This window comes from Hordeum vulgare, chromosome 5H (genome assembly GCF_904849725.1).
Source record: "Hordeum vulgare subsp. vulgare chromosome 5H, MorexV3_pseudomolecules_assembly, whole genome shotgun sequence".
In the NCBI taxonomy this organism is placed as follows: domain Eukaryota; kingdom Viridiplantae; phylum Streptophyta; class Magnoliopsida; order Poales; family Poaceae; genus Hordeum; species Hordeum vulgare.
This window is the reverse complement of record NC_058522.1, coordinates 427,863,696-427,879,302: the sequence shown is the minus strand read 5'-3', so window position 1 is coordinate 427,879,302 and position 15,607 is coordinate 427,863,696.

The following is a 15,607-nucleotide window of genomic DNA, read 5'->3' as shown; positions in this document are numbered from 1 at the left end:
ATAGTTGACATACACCTTTGAAAAGTATCAGGAGCATTGCATAAACCAAAAGGCATATGTCTATAAGCATAAGTACCAAAAGGACAAGTAAAAGTGGTCTTCTCTTGATCGACATTGTTAACATGAATTTGAGAGAAGCCAGAGGATCCATCAAGATAGCAAAAGTGAGTGTTTTTGGATAACCTTTCAAGCATTTGGTCGATGAGCGACAGCGTGTAGTGGTCCTTCCTAGTTACCTTGTTCAGTTTCCTGTATTCAATACACATTATATATCCAATAATAATCCTTTGAGGTATTAGTTCATTCTTATCATTAGGAACCACGGTCGTACCTCCTTCCTTGGGAACACAATCTACCGGAATTACCCACTTACTATCAGCTATAGGGTAGATAATACCTGCGGCTACAAGCTTGAGGATTTCGTTCCTCACAACATCCTTCATCTTCGGGTTCAACCGTCGTTGATGATCAACAACCTGTTTAGCATCAGGCTCAATATTGATAGTATGCTATCAAATAGATGGACTAATCCCCTTAAGATCGTAAAGGGTATATCAATAGCGCCTCAGTGTTTACGAATGACTTCCAATAATCGCTCTTCTTCATATCCTGAAAAGTTAGGAGGAATAGCAATAGAAACAATCTCTTCAATAAACTCAATAGAAACATATGCATATCATTCTCGTGGTTTTTTTAAATTCCTGCAAAGGCTCGTTAGGAGGAATAGCAATAGAAACAATCTCTTCAATAATTCTATCATTACTATGCAGATCAGTACCACGAGTTTGCTTCGAGAATTTAGAAAATTTAAATTCATATGGCTCACCATTAAACTCAATAGATACTTTTCCCTTCCTGCAATCTATTATAGCTCCACAAGTTTTGAGAAATGGTCTACCAAAGATAATAGGACAAAAAATATCTTGCACTGAACCAAGTACTAGAAAGTCGGTAGGATATTTTACCTTTCCACATAGAACTTCAACATCTCTCACAATTCCAATAGGAGAGATAGTTTCTTTGTTTGCAAGATGAATAGTAACATAGACTTCTTCAATTTCACAAGGTAGAATCTCATTCATGATCTCTTGATAAAGTCAAAAGGAATAGCACTACCAGTGGATCCCAAATCACATAGCCCATAATAATTATGATCTCCTATTTTAACAGATCAAACTCGAGTACCTGAAATTGTGCCTTTATTCTTGGCTGTAACATGGTTAGTGGAAACAACACAAAACTTTATATTGGAGTCCTCAATATTACTAGTAACAAGATCCTTGACTAATGCAATTTGAGGATCGAATTTAATCAGGTCCTCATGATCATCAGATGTCTTTCACTTTTATTCAGGATGCTTGTGACAAAAGAATGGTCCCTCATCCTTGCGGGAAAAGGGGGCTTTTCATATTCAACTACAGGAAAGATAGGGACAACAACATTAATATCAACAGGTAATTCCTTAAAAGGTTTATGATGTTGATCCTCCTTATTCTTAGAAGAGTCAATATGAGAGGCAAAGTCTTTGCAGAAATCAATTAGAAGCTGGGAATCAAGACCAATCTTAGCACAAAAGGTATTAAAGTAATCAGTTTCCACATAGCTCTCAATGTAATCACGCTCATAATTTATAACGGATTCAATACCTTTATCAATCTCCCAGTCTTCAGTGTTCTTCTGGATCCTTTCAATAAGATGCCACTTAGCTTCAGTGCTTTTGTTGGAGAATGCCCCACTAGAGGAAGCATCAAGCATCTCTTTATCTTGACGAGAAAGCCTTGGGTAGAAATTTGTAAGAATAATTCCTTTGGAGAGCTCAAGATTGGGACATTTGAGCATTAAAGACTTCAATCTCCCCCAAGCTTGAGCGATGCTTTCTCCATGACGAGACCAAAAGTTGTAAATATAATTCCTGTGTTGATGTATTTCATGAAGAGGATAAAACTTTGCATAAAAGAGAGGCATAAGATCTTGCCAATTTAGTAAATGAGAGTTATCAAGAAGCATATACCAATCCAAAGCATTATCTTTTAATGATAGAGAGAATAACTTTCTCATAACAAAATCCATCGATATACCTGCAAGCTTAAATAAGGAGCATAGTTGTGAAAGATATAGCAAGTGTTTAGCTAGATGTCTATCTCCTGCATATCGATTAGCCAAGACACAATCAATAATACCAGTTGGTATTTTAAAGGGAAAAATTTCAGTAGGTGGGGAGGTTTCTCCACCACAATAGCGTTGGGGCGGTTCCCCACAAGCAACAAACCGACAGCAGATTTGTCCATAGGGACAAAAGGCGGAAAGAGTAAAACAAAAACAGCACTTACAGTGTAAAGGTTTCCTTACCAGTTTCACTTACCAATAGCACTACACTCCCCGACAACGGCGCCAGAAAATGGTCTTGATGACCCACAAGTGTAGGGGATCTATCATAGCCTTTTCGATAAGTAAGAGTGTCGAAACCAACGAGGAGCAGAAGGTATTGACCAGTGATCTTGAGCAAGGAATAAGTGCATGTACTAAAAGGTAACTTTATATGGGTTTTCTAGTATAAGCAATAAATAAATAAATGCAAGTAAAGTAATCATGTCGAGGTGCAGCAAGTGGCCCAATCCTGTTGAACACAAAGGATAAGCCGAGCGACTAAACTTATAAAGACTAAGGCGTTCCTGAGGACACACGGGAGAAATAGTCAAGTGCTTTCGCCATATTCCGTCTAGTACTATGTTTTGTATTGATAAGTGTTATGTGGGTGGATCTTAACTAGTGCACTATCTAGGCTAAGACAAGTACACTCTTATAATTAATCCCTTTTGCAAGCATCCTCAAATACAAGAGAGAAATTAAGGCATAGCCTAACCATAGCAATAAGCTTTAGGATCTAATACTCCATCATGCAAAAGTATGCCAACTGAGGTTCAGGTTTCTGTCACTCCGGCAACCCGCCATACGCATTCTTTATACACGATGCATTACCCAGGTCCTTAAAAAGCCGAGGTGTTATGTAGTTGATGTTCACATAACACCACTAGAAGAATAACACCATAACTTAAATATCAATCAACAGATATTACTTCAACATCATATGACTATTAGCATCTAGACTTTTCCCATGTCCTCAAGAAGTAACGGAACTACTCACAAGACATAGATTAAAAATCTGGTCATCCAATAATCCTCCAAAAAAACTCAATAACATTCACCACAAAGGAGTAATCAAAACCTGTAGAGTAGAGGGATGAACAGTGCAAGGTACAACTCCGATTGTAATGGTGGATTAGATGGGATGAAGGTTGCGATGGTGCTCGTGTTGGTGATGATGGCGACGATGATCTCGATGATGCCCGTGAAGATGGTGATGACGATGAGGACGATCTCCCCTTCCGGGAAGAGTTCTCCCTGGCGGAATCTGCCCGCCAGAAAGGTCTTTTCTTCTCTGTAGGTTTCCGCCGCGGAGCGGCAGTGGAACAGCGAAAAACTCTTCTATCCCCTAACTTTTAGGTCAAGAGGAACATATAGGCCAAAGAAGAGCACCGGAGGCGGGAACCACCACCCAAGCGGCTTCCTGGCGCGGCCTAGGGGTGGCCCGCTCCAGCAGGTCACCTGGATGACCCGTGCCCCCCCTCCGGCCCTTCTTCGGTCTATCTTCGGGATCTGTTGGAAACTTCTTCCCTCAAATTTTCAGTGCAATTGGAGATGTTCTGATATGGTAACTCTTCGTGCTATTTTCTCCATTGAATCCTGCGTCTTCTGTTTCGGCACCAGAAAGTTTTAAAATGTGTAAAATAGGCCAAAAGACTATAAGTACATCATCATAATGTGAAATATATCAATGAATAGAGACAAATTATGATACAAAATAGTGATGCATTTTGGACGTATCAAGACCCATGTGGCTCCAGTTGACGTGATTCCTATGCTGAAAAATCCTATAAATCCAAAAAAAACCCGAAAGTTAACCTAAAACTTTCGCTCCCCGTCGCAACTCTCTGTATCGAATAAAAACCCATCTAGATCCTTTCTAGTACCCCATTGGAGGGGAGAAATCATCACTTATGGCCATCTTCATCATCCTCGCGGTGTCCATGATGAGGAAGGAGTAGTTCACTCTCGGGGCTGAGGGTATTTACCAGTAGCTATGTGTTTGATCTCTCTCTCTCTCTTTGTCGTGTTCTTGAGATGTCAAGATCTTGATGTATCATGGGCTTTGTTAATATAGTTGGGTCATATGGTGCTTGTCCCTCGCTATTTTCATGTGATGAATTGAACCTTTCCGGATTGAATATTGGATTTGAGGTCACTTGATATATGTTTTGGTACTCAACTTGCGGATTCCCGTGGTGACAATGGGGTAATATATGCATAGGGGCTGATACACGTTCTTGTCCTACTTTCTTTGATAGAAATATTGGGGTACTCTTTGAACTTCTTTGTGTTGGATTGAATATGATGAATCTGAAATTTGTTTGATGCATGTTGAATATTTAACCCACGAATACTTGAGGTGACACTCGAGTATCTAGGTGACCTTAGGGTTGATTGATATGCATCATAGGTGTTATTCTAGTATGAACTCTAGGGTTGTTTGTCACACTTATAGGAATAGCTCATTAGATTCATCAAAAATAATAACTTTGAGATGGTTTTACTACCTACAACAATTTCATGTTATGTTCTTTGCTAGATATGAACTTTGGACTAACTCTTTGCTGCACGTTGAGGGATGATATGAGTCTATTATGTTAGCATTGTTGAGAGATTGAACTAGTGAAAGTATGTAAACCATGCCTTGTTTCTAAGCATTGATATACCACTTTGTTCACTGTTTACGAATTGTTACCTTGTTGATTTTATTTATTTGGATTATAAAAATCTATTTCTACTATCCATACTACACTTCTATCACCATCTGTTCGACGAACTAGTGCACCTATACAATTTGCAATTTTATTGGGTGTGTTGGGGACACAAGATATTTCTTGTATTTGATGGTAGGGTTGTTTGATAGAGACCATCTTCATTGTACACCTCCAATGGATTGATAAACCTTAGGTCATCCACTCTAGGGACATTTGACGTTATCCGACAAAACTCTACACTTGGAGGCCCAACAACATCTACAAGGACGAAGTTGCATAGTAGACGTCATGTTCTTTTCTTGCGCCATTTCCGGGGAGGTGAGTGCTTGAAGGTATATCTTTAGAACTTGCAATTAAATATTTTAGTTTCGTATTTTTAACTAGTTTTTTTAAAAGAGAAAACTAAAAAAAGAAATTTAGTTGGCCTCAATTGTTTCGCCTTTTTAATGTCTTCATGAAAATGATGATTTGGAAAATTGTGCTCAATTGTTAGAGAAGAATTCATAAAAATATTTAATATGAATTCCTTGAATGATGAACATGATAGTAATATTTTTAGTATGAATTAGTTGTGTGTCCATGATGCTAACAATCATTACACTAGTCATGATAACAAGGTTTCCTATAAGCATGCCATTTTTTGTCGAGTTAATTAAATCTATAAAGACATGCCATATAGTAATGATAGATTTTGTAAGAAGCATAAACATGATAAAACCAATTGTTGGCTTAAAGTGATAGATGAACTTTCCACAATACTATTCTCTCTACGTTCCACTACTTGTGAACTTTGCTATAGGGATCCTCGTCTTAATTTCCAATGCATGCATTTTCACGATCAAAATATTTCCAAATATTGTGATAATTTGATCTCCGGTGATGTCTATAATGAACTTTATTTATTTTTGAGGTGTGAATAATTGTCACATGAAATGATTCATTTCATATACCCCTTAGCACGAATGATAAAGAAACTAATCTAGAAGAAATCTATATGTTTTGCATAGTAAATTACAATGAGAATGCTTATATTGCCAACTATAGAAAGACGGGAAAACCAATAAAGTATAAAAAAGGAATACTAATGAGAGTGTAAAGGTCTCCCAATAGCCTCCTATTGTTTATCGTAACGAATCTGGTTGAAAGGAGTAGATTCCGGTCGAACCAATCTCTTCAATAAGAAGCTCGGATAAATTACTCCCACACATACGATGGTGAAGAATAAGAAAAGAAGGAAAAGTAGAGTTTCGTTAAGTTTTGTGTGATTGATGTTTTTATGTTTTGGGTGAGATACTGATATGAGGAGAATAAGGGGAAGCAAGATCCTAAGCTTGGGGATTCCCAAGGTACCCACAAGGTAATATCCAAGGAAGACTCGAGCGCCTAAGCTTGGGGATGCCCCGGAAGGCATCCCCTCTTTCGTCTTCAACGCTATCGGTATATCTTACTTGGAGCTATATTTTTTTTCTTCACATGATATGTGTTTTTATTGGAGCATAATTTTATTTTATTTTCCTCTCTTACATATTATTTATAATCATTTTTCCAATAAAAAGTACTAAGAATTCCCTTTAGAATGCTTGAATTGCATGTTTGATGTGTGCTTTGTAAAAACAGAAACTTTTTCTGTAGTGTTTGAATTTATTTATTTTACTGGAACATAGAACATTTCGGAAATTTTTATATGGTACTTTCATAAAATTCTTTTATCATGTCCTAAATTTGTAGAAGTTTTGGAGATACAGAAGTACATATTTTAAGTTAATTGCTAAAACTTTCCCGTTTAGACAGATTGTTATCATAGTTTTTTTATCTAGTTATCCTAGAGATTTCATGGCTTATATTAGAAGATATAAATTATGGAAATGATAGTATACACTATGTAGTTTTTGAAAATTATTATGCAGCTTGTCTTGGCAGTACATGAAGTGTTGATTTATTCTTATGTGTACTAACTTACCTCACGAGTTCGTTTCGAGTTTTTGTGGATGTGGTTTTTAGACTTACGTGAAATCAGGATATGAGAGTATTGAATGAGATACAAAATCTCAAGCTTAGGGATGCCCAAGGCACCCCAAATAAATATTTCAATAAGTCTCAAGCATCTAAGCTGGGGGATGCGTATCAAACAAATATCGTTAGCCTATGTTGAGCCTAATTTTTTATTTGTCCACATGATATATGTTTTTCTTGGGATGTATCTTCATTTTATTTGCTTTTTTAAATAAATATCAGATCTGAAAATCCTTATTGAGATAGAGTCATCTGGTATCTACTTAATTGTTTGACTACTGATTGATCTTTACTTATATCTTTCGAGCGTAGTTTGATGTTTACTCTTGTGCTACACTTATATACTAGGAGTAAATTGTGAATGATTGAAATATAATACATCTAAAACTCTCAATGTGCTTTATGCTTTATAGTATTTTCACAATTGGTTTAGAAAGTAAAATCTATTGAAGTTTGAAAATCACAATATTGGTAATACAAGCAATTCATGAATAATTATTATAAGAAAGAGAACTTTTTGATACAAACATATTATCTTGGACATCTTTTATGATTGTGAATACCATTAATTATTTTGAACCTTAATGAAATTGTTGAAGTTGGACAAGGAAGACAACGTAATGGTTATGTTTAGGTATATTTGCATATAAGTTATATTGTTATGGATGCTCCAACATGTGGTGCTTGTTTAGAACCTTTTGCTAGCCAAAATTTCATACTAAGTAGAAGTACTACTTGTGCATCCAAATCCTTGACCCAAGTTTCTTCCATGAGAATCCATCGTACCTACCTATATATAGTATTTCACTACCGTTCCATGTGAATTTGCATGTGCCACCTATAAAATCTTTAAATAAACATCCATTTTGTGTGCCCATATCATTCATGGAGCAATCGGGGCCGTCAATATGTGCCATGCTAAGCGGGTTATTCTCATTTGAGAGTTTATTCAATTGTCGTTGCATGAGAGAGGCTGGTAAAAAGGATGCACAGTCCTTCATACACTACTAGGGAAAACCTTATATACATAATCTTAGCAGCAGCGTGGGACAGGAAGGAGCTCTACTACTACTGATGACCCACAAGTGTAGGGGATGTATCGTAGTCCTTTTTATAAGTAAGAGTGTCGAACCCAACAAGGAGCAGAAGGATCTGACAAGTGGTTTTAAGTAAGGTATTCTCTGCAAGCACTGAAATTATCGGTAACAGATAGTTGTGATAAGAAGATTCGTAGAAAGTAGCAAGTAACAAAGGTGCAGCAAAATGGCCCAATCCCTTTTGTAGCAAGGGACAAGCCTGGAAAAACACTTATAGGAGGTGAAGCACTCCCGAGGACACACGGGAATTTCTGTCAAGCTAGTTTTCATCATGATCATATGATTCGCGTTCGCTACTTTGATAGTTTGATATGTGGGTGGACCGGCGCTTGGGTGCTGCCCTTACTTGGACAAACATCCCACTTATGATAACCCCTCTCGCAAGCATCCGCAACTAAGAAAGAAGAATTAAGACAAAGTCTAACCATACCATTAAACTAGTGGATCCAAATCAGCCCCTTACGAAGCAACGCGTAAACTAGGGTTTAAGCTTCTGTCACTCTAGCAACCCATCATCTACTTACAACTTCCCAATGCCTTCCTCTAGGCCCAAATAATGGTGAAGTGTTATGTAGTCGACGTTCAAATAACACCACTAGAGGAGAGACAACATACAACGCATCAAAATATCGAACGAATACCAAATTCACATGACTACTTATAGCATGACTTATCCCATGTCCTCAGGAACAAAAGTGACTACTCACAAAGCATAATTATATTCATGACCAGAGAGGTATTGAATAGCATCAAGGATCTGCACATATAATCTTCCACCGAGTCATCCAACTAGCATCAACTACAAAGAGTAATTAACACTACTAGCAACCTTACAAGTAAGAATCGGAGTCGCGAGGCGGAGATTTGTTACAAGAGATGAACTAGGGTTTGGAGATGAGATGGTGCTGATGAAGATATTGACAGTGATGAGTCCCCTCCGATGAGAGGAGTGTTGGTGATGACGATGGCGATGATTTCCCCCTCCGGGAGGGAAGTTTCCCCGGCAGGACGACCTTGTCGGAGCTCTAGATTGGTTCTGTTGAAGTTCCGCCTCGTGGCGGCGGTGATTCCTCCCGAAAGCCTCGTCCTATTTTTTCTGGAACGAATACCTCCTTATAGCAAAAGAGGGGAGACAGAGGGCCAACAGGGAGCCCACAAGCCCCCTAGGCACGGCGAGGGGGGTAGGCCACGCTTAGCAGGCTTGTGGCCTCTTGGTGGCTCCCCTCTCGTACTTCTTCCGCCCAGTATTTTTTATAAATTCCAAAATAATTCCTCGTTGATTTTCACGGCTTTTGGAGTTGCGCATAATAGGTATTTCAAACTTGCTCCTTTTTCAGGCCAGAAATCCAGCTACCGACATTCTCCCTCTTCATGTAAACCTTGCAAAATAAGAGAGAAAAGGCATAAGTATTGTACCGTGAAGCGTAATAAGAGCCCAGAAAGCGATAAATATCAACATAAAAGCATGATGCAAAATGGACGTATCAACTCCCCCAAGCTTAGACTTCGCTTTCCCTCAAGCGGAAACCGAGATCAATAAATATGCCCACATGTTTAGAGAGAGAGGTGTCGACAAAACAAAATACGTACATGCATGCATCATGATCATAGTTAGAACAACAATATCATCATATCATGTCTTATGCTGAAGTGATAATTCCTTCACAAAGTAAAGTATGGATCAAGAACCTTATTGAGAATTAACAACCAATAGCCTTTAGTCATTGAAGCAATTGCAATTTATCATAACATCGGAAAGAGTCAAATAAGAGCTTGTAAAGCAAATCCACATACTCAATCATCTTTTCGTCTTCTACAATTGATACAACTCACGTGGTACTCATGAGATCAAAGTTTCAGTCGGACACAGAGAAAGCTAGGGGCTTATAGTTTCGCCACCCAACTATTTACCTCAAGGGTAATGTCAACAATAATAATTCATGAATACTTACTTCCAAGTGGACATAAGAATATAGATCTTTTCCTATCATATGACGTTAGCCGAGATAAAGGCGAAATAAGGAATTGGTGTAGATCACCATGACTCTTTCAAGGGCAAAAAGTAAAGGTACATGATAGGCCCTTCGCAGAGGGAGCAGAGGTTGTCATGCGCTTTTGGGGTTTGGATGTGTGTCCTCTTAGTGTGAAGCACTACTAGGAAAAGGCCTGCTAGTGGTGCACCTGTTTTGGCTACTAATGGCGCACTATAGGTGCGCCACTACCATCACGCCAATAGAATTTTTTACTAATGGCGCACCAGGCAGTGAGCCATTAGTATAGCTCATGGTGTGCCATTAGTATGCCTCCCAGGTGCGCCATTAGTATGCCTCGGAGGTTCGCCATTAGTATGCCTCCCAGGTGCGCCATTAGTATGCCTCCCAGGTGCGCCATTAGTATGCCTCCCTGGTGCGCCATTAGTATGTCTCCCAGGTGCGCCATTAGTATGCCTCCCAGGTGTGCCATTACTATAGCTCATGGTGCGCCACAGGTTATACTACCAGCTCTAAAAATATTCAATTATTATCCGCACACCCACAAGAAGGTTCAAGATAGCCGGTCAAAAAAAAGAAGGTTCAAGATAAACACATATTACACCACAATAAAAATATGTTTATAAACATGCACATACATTGAACGCAAGTTGACAAAAAAATTAATCTAGAGTAAGCATAGTTTTGACCATCTTAAAAATCATCTAGAACACACAAGTCACAAAAAGATAAGGACTATTGGTTACTATGACAGACTTCAGATGGTCCAGAACACACAACTTTGTATCTACATGCACAAAGTGCAAGCTCCAAAACACTCGAAACACCAAATCGTCTACAAGACAATAAGGTCCATGATTATAGGTTGGTTGGTCCATAAACGCTAGAGTCATCATGTCCATGTGCATCAATAGGTTGAGTACTTGAAAACATTTTGCACAAATTTGTCAAGAAAGTGGAACCAGATCAAGTTGTTAAAATCTCATATGCGCAATGGATTTAGAGCACTCTTGAATAAAATGACTGTTGAGGCACAACACCAGTAAGGACAAGTGTACATGCTAATAGTGAAAGAACTATAGTTGAAACCAATTTTCAAAAATAAATCAGCAACTAAGAAAAGCTAATCTATATGATCCTTGTTTTTCAGTCATTGACCAGTGGTAAAAAGTGAGCAGGTTAATGATGTAACGAAAGTTTTACCTCATCAAAGTTACCGTGCTCACGAAACTCCTGACAACACGAGCATTCCTTGCACAGTTTGAAACGCATCTTCATCCACCCTAGCACTAGCAGCCATCTGCCAATAGAGCATTGGTTGACTAGTGAGTTCTGTCCAGTGGGTCATGGAACTCTAGCACAGTTTGAAATGTGTCTTCATCTCCATCCACCCTAGCACTAGCATAATGAGCATTTCCATATCGGAAACCAATTGTATGTATCCAGAAAAGAAGAATCATGATTTCATCATTCTCATCATGAGTAACATGGTCTAGATTGTTTTTTTTAGTATACCTTGAGAAAACCTTGCTTGGGAAGAAAACTTGCTGCTGCCAGTGCATGAGAAGGCTCTTCTCCAAAACAAAAAATGAAAGCTCGCAAGTGTGAATAGTTTGTATGTAATCACAAAAATCAAGAACAAATGTTATTCATGTACCAAATAAGGAGGAGCCACAAAACAATCCTCTCTCATTGTCTTCACAGGCAGTCCTGTTCTGCCACCTACCAACATATTCTGCGAGTGCAAGGCAATGGGCCATTCTCTGAATCAGAAGGCCAATGCGAGCATATACAAGTCAGTCCTCAAACTGGTAGGTAACTATGGTGAGGAAACTAATCTACAAATACTCTATTTTTGCTTATATTTTGCTTATCAAAAGTTGAATGGGCCAGATGCCAAGGAGATAAAATATGATTTAGAAGGGAGTATTAAAGCGTAACAGATGGTGAAAACTGAATATACAAATCGGACAAAATGACACATGTCTTTTCAGAACAAGAATAGAATAATTATTAATGATTAGATTCACGAGGAAGGGTGACAGAAAAAAACTTCCTATAAACCCAACAAAATCTCTTTTTTGCGGGTATAAATCCAATTCAACTACTTCTTTAGCTTTCCTGAACATTATCCTAGATAAAAGAAGTTGCCTAATCATCTAGAACCTATATCAATAAAAATGTTATCACAGAAACTGCACTAGATTTAAAACGTTCACTGGGACTAGCTTTTGTGAACACACAAATATCAATTGGAATGTATGAAATCATCATTTAGTTGCACAATTAAATAGATGGGCGAATTGAACATGGGATTGAATATAAAAGAGCATGCCTTCACCCGGAGAAATATTAATTAGGGTGGTGTACATTGTAAAAACTGCTGAATACAACTTTCGAATGATATAGCTCCTTTCATTCCCAAAAGTGGGTCTGTGAGGATCAGCTCAGCACCAAAAGCCTTCATGATGATTCTCCTCTCCATACTCATGGAGGCGGGCATCGTGAGTACAAGTCTGTAACCCTTGGCCGCAGCCATGAAGGCCAGCCCAATGCATGTGTTGCCACTGGTTGGCTCAATCAGCACACTCTAGAAACCATTCACATGTAGAAGAAAACATCAGCAAAATCAGATAGCAGCTATCTGATTTTTTTAGTAAACATAGCTTTACTAAAAGTTTGCAGGAAGTGCCTGCTAATGGCTAGGTGCACAATTATTTTTTAGGATTGCAAATAAGGGGTAGCACATCATGATTCATGGAAGGCGTGGTGAAGTATTAAATAGAGAGGTTCTAGATTAATATAGTTGGTTCAGGTCTAAATTGAAAGCTGAACCAACATGTTGGTAAAGGGGTTGACTTAAATGCTTACGCAGAGCAGCTGGACAAGTCAAACAACTAGGTGCAGGAGAAAACGAATAATACTACAACTAATGAGCAAATAAATGAGCCATAGGTTACAGCCACCATGGAATATATATAAATCTAGTAGAACTGGTCAACTGGCAACCCTGAAACGAAAAATGAAAAATTCCTAGCGCGAAATAGAGGGCAGCAAATCATATCACCATGCATGGAAGGGATCATGAAGTACAGTGTTAAACAAAGAGGCTCCAAATTACTACTACTTGGTTCAGGTGAAAGCTGAACCAATATGTTGATGAAGGGTTGATGTAAATGCCATCGCAAACTAGCTGTGCAAGTCAAGCAAGTAAGAACCTACTAAAACATCAGTCATGTACTACAGAAATTAGAAAATTATATTTGTCATGTTTGGTTCTATTCTGAATAGGACTAATAGGCAACAGACTCCAGGAGCAATCTCATTTATGTTCTGTGGACCCATGCCTTATGCCAGTTAGTAATGTGTTGAACTATTAGTATTCTTCCAAGCTAATCAATGGACCATGCTTCTTGTCTCATAAATTTATCCCTTAATAGAAGGTAATATTCATGCTATTCCTATAATTTAGAAATCCTTTAAACTGAATAGGCCCTTAATAGCAGAAGTTGATATGACTACTGCCACACATTTATCCCTTAATAGAAGGTAATAAGATGCAAGAATGTAGGAGACAATGTTCATGCAGACACGTACCTCACTGAACTTACCAAGCTCATGATCTTTTTCTGGTATGACTGGCATTGGTTCACAAGTTCTGCAATAATCTCATCATTCACAGCCTAAAATGACAAGAAATGTCTGTGAATTAGAAATTTGCATGTGTAGTGACCAACACAAAGCAATATTAAGTCATCACGGATCATCAAATCCTCAAGATTAGGTTGGATGCAAACAAGTGCTCTTGAGCATACAATAGTACCACACTAAATATATTAGTTATATGCTTAACTAGTACTCCCTCCGACACGAACTACTTGTCACGTAAAGCAAAAAGCAAGGCGGCGCTTTAGACAGACTCTGAACCTAATGGGCAGTAGAATAGAGTACCATTTAGTGAGACTCTAAACCTAATGAACATAATAAATCTCTATACCTCATGATCATTTGGATTGACTTCTCTCAGCATCTCACTTAGTAGCTCCGCGGCACTTAAAATGCGTTGCAAGTCTGACAAACTAAACAGATAAAAATATGTTATATAACATGGAACACATATCATCCATTTTCTGAGACACTAACATAAATCACAGAAAAGATGCATAAAAATATAAAATAAATGGTTACCTCAAAGGAGAGCCACTTGATGAAATAAAGATCAGAACAAAGTGAACATGAGTCTGTAGTCTGTATAGAATTTCCTCTAAAAAACAAAGTGTGCACATAGCATAAGAATAAGATTGCACGATATTAGAAGCAGATTAACCAAAATTGCACAAAGATCACAAGCTTAATTTAGGGGAGAACACACTGCAAAGATTGCGAGGCCTGAATGAATCGGTAGATGCAATTTTTTTGCTTTTCAGCAGTGTAAGTCAAACTGTAATTCTGCAACTCAAGAATCTACAACTCCTTAAACAAGATTGCGAGCAAATATTTGAGAAATGAAGGAGAAAGAGAAACCATGAGCAAAGATTAGTAGAGACACGCTCGGATCCTGCTCTCCGTACACACACGAGCAGAGCAGGAGCCCCCACGACTGGACCAACAGAATATCCCATTTGATGCTCATCAGGATGAACTGAAGCTTGGAGCTACCGTACACCTCACAAGAAATTTCCCTCTCTACTCGAAGGTATCTGAAGACATTAAGACTGGCTTGGAGCCGGTGTAGGCGAAACAGGGGAGGGCGAAGGAAGCCGTTCGTACCGATGGCGAAGATGAAGGTGATAACCCCGCGGAGCACCCGGTGCATCATCCTCTGGCTCCCGCCGGCGCCGCCCTGGCCGCAGCTGCTCCCGCTCTTCACCAGCGACGCCAGCGACACATTGCTGGAGCTCCACACGAATGCGCCCGACGGATCCATCCGCCCCTTCACTCCTCCTTTGCCCCCTTGGATCACCCACACACACACACACGCACGTAGAGAGAGACAGACAGAGAGAACACCAGCAGCCGGTCGGCGGAGCTGGATCGGGTCCGGCGAGGGAGGGAAGGAGGCAGCCCTGCGCGCGGTGCAGAGCATGGGAGCGATGGCGGGTATTGGAAGGGCGCGGCAGCGGGAGGGAGGGAGGGAAGGAGGGGGCGGTGATCCGGTCTTATCCATGCGGGAGGAGGCGGCGCGGGCAAGGATAGGAAACAAATCGAGGGAGGGAGGGAGGGAGGGAAGGGAGAGGGCTTACCTGGGGCGGAGTGCAGTCACCGACGGTGACGATGGGTGGGGTGTGGGATGGGTGCACCTGGACTGGGGAGGGGACGGGGAAGGAAGGAAAGGAGGTTTCCTTTCTCTCCATCTCTGTTTTACCGAGGGAGGTTACTAATGGCGCACCACCTACAAATGCGCCATTAGTAACCCTGGTTACTAATGGCGCACCAGCTCGTGGTGCGCCATTAGTAGTTTTGCCAAAAAAAAATTATAGTAGTGGCGCACTGGGTGAGTGGTGCGCCATTACTAGTTAAACTAGTAATGGCGCACTCTGCCCCGGTGCGCCATTAGTACTTTTGGAAAAAAAAACAAGTTTGTTAGTAGTGGCGCACCATGTGTGTGGTGGGCCATTAGTGTCCATCACACTAATGGCACACC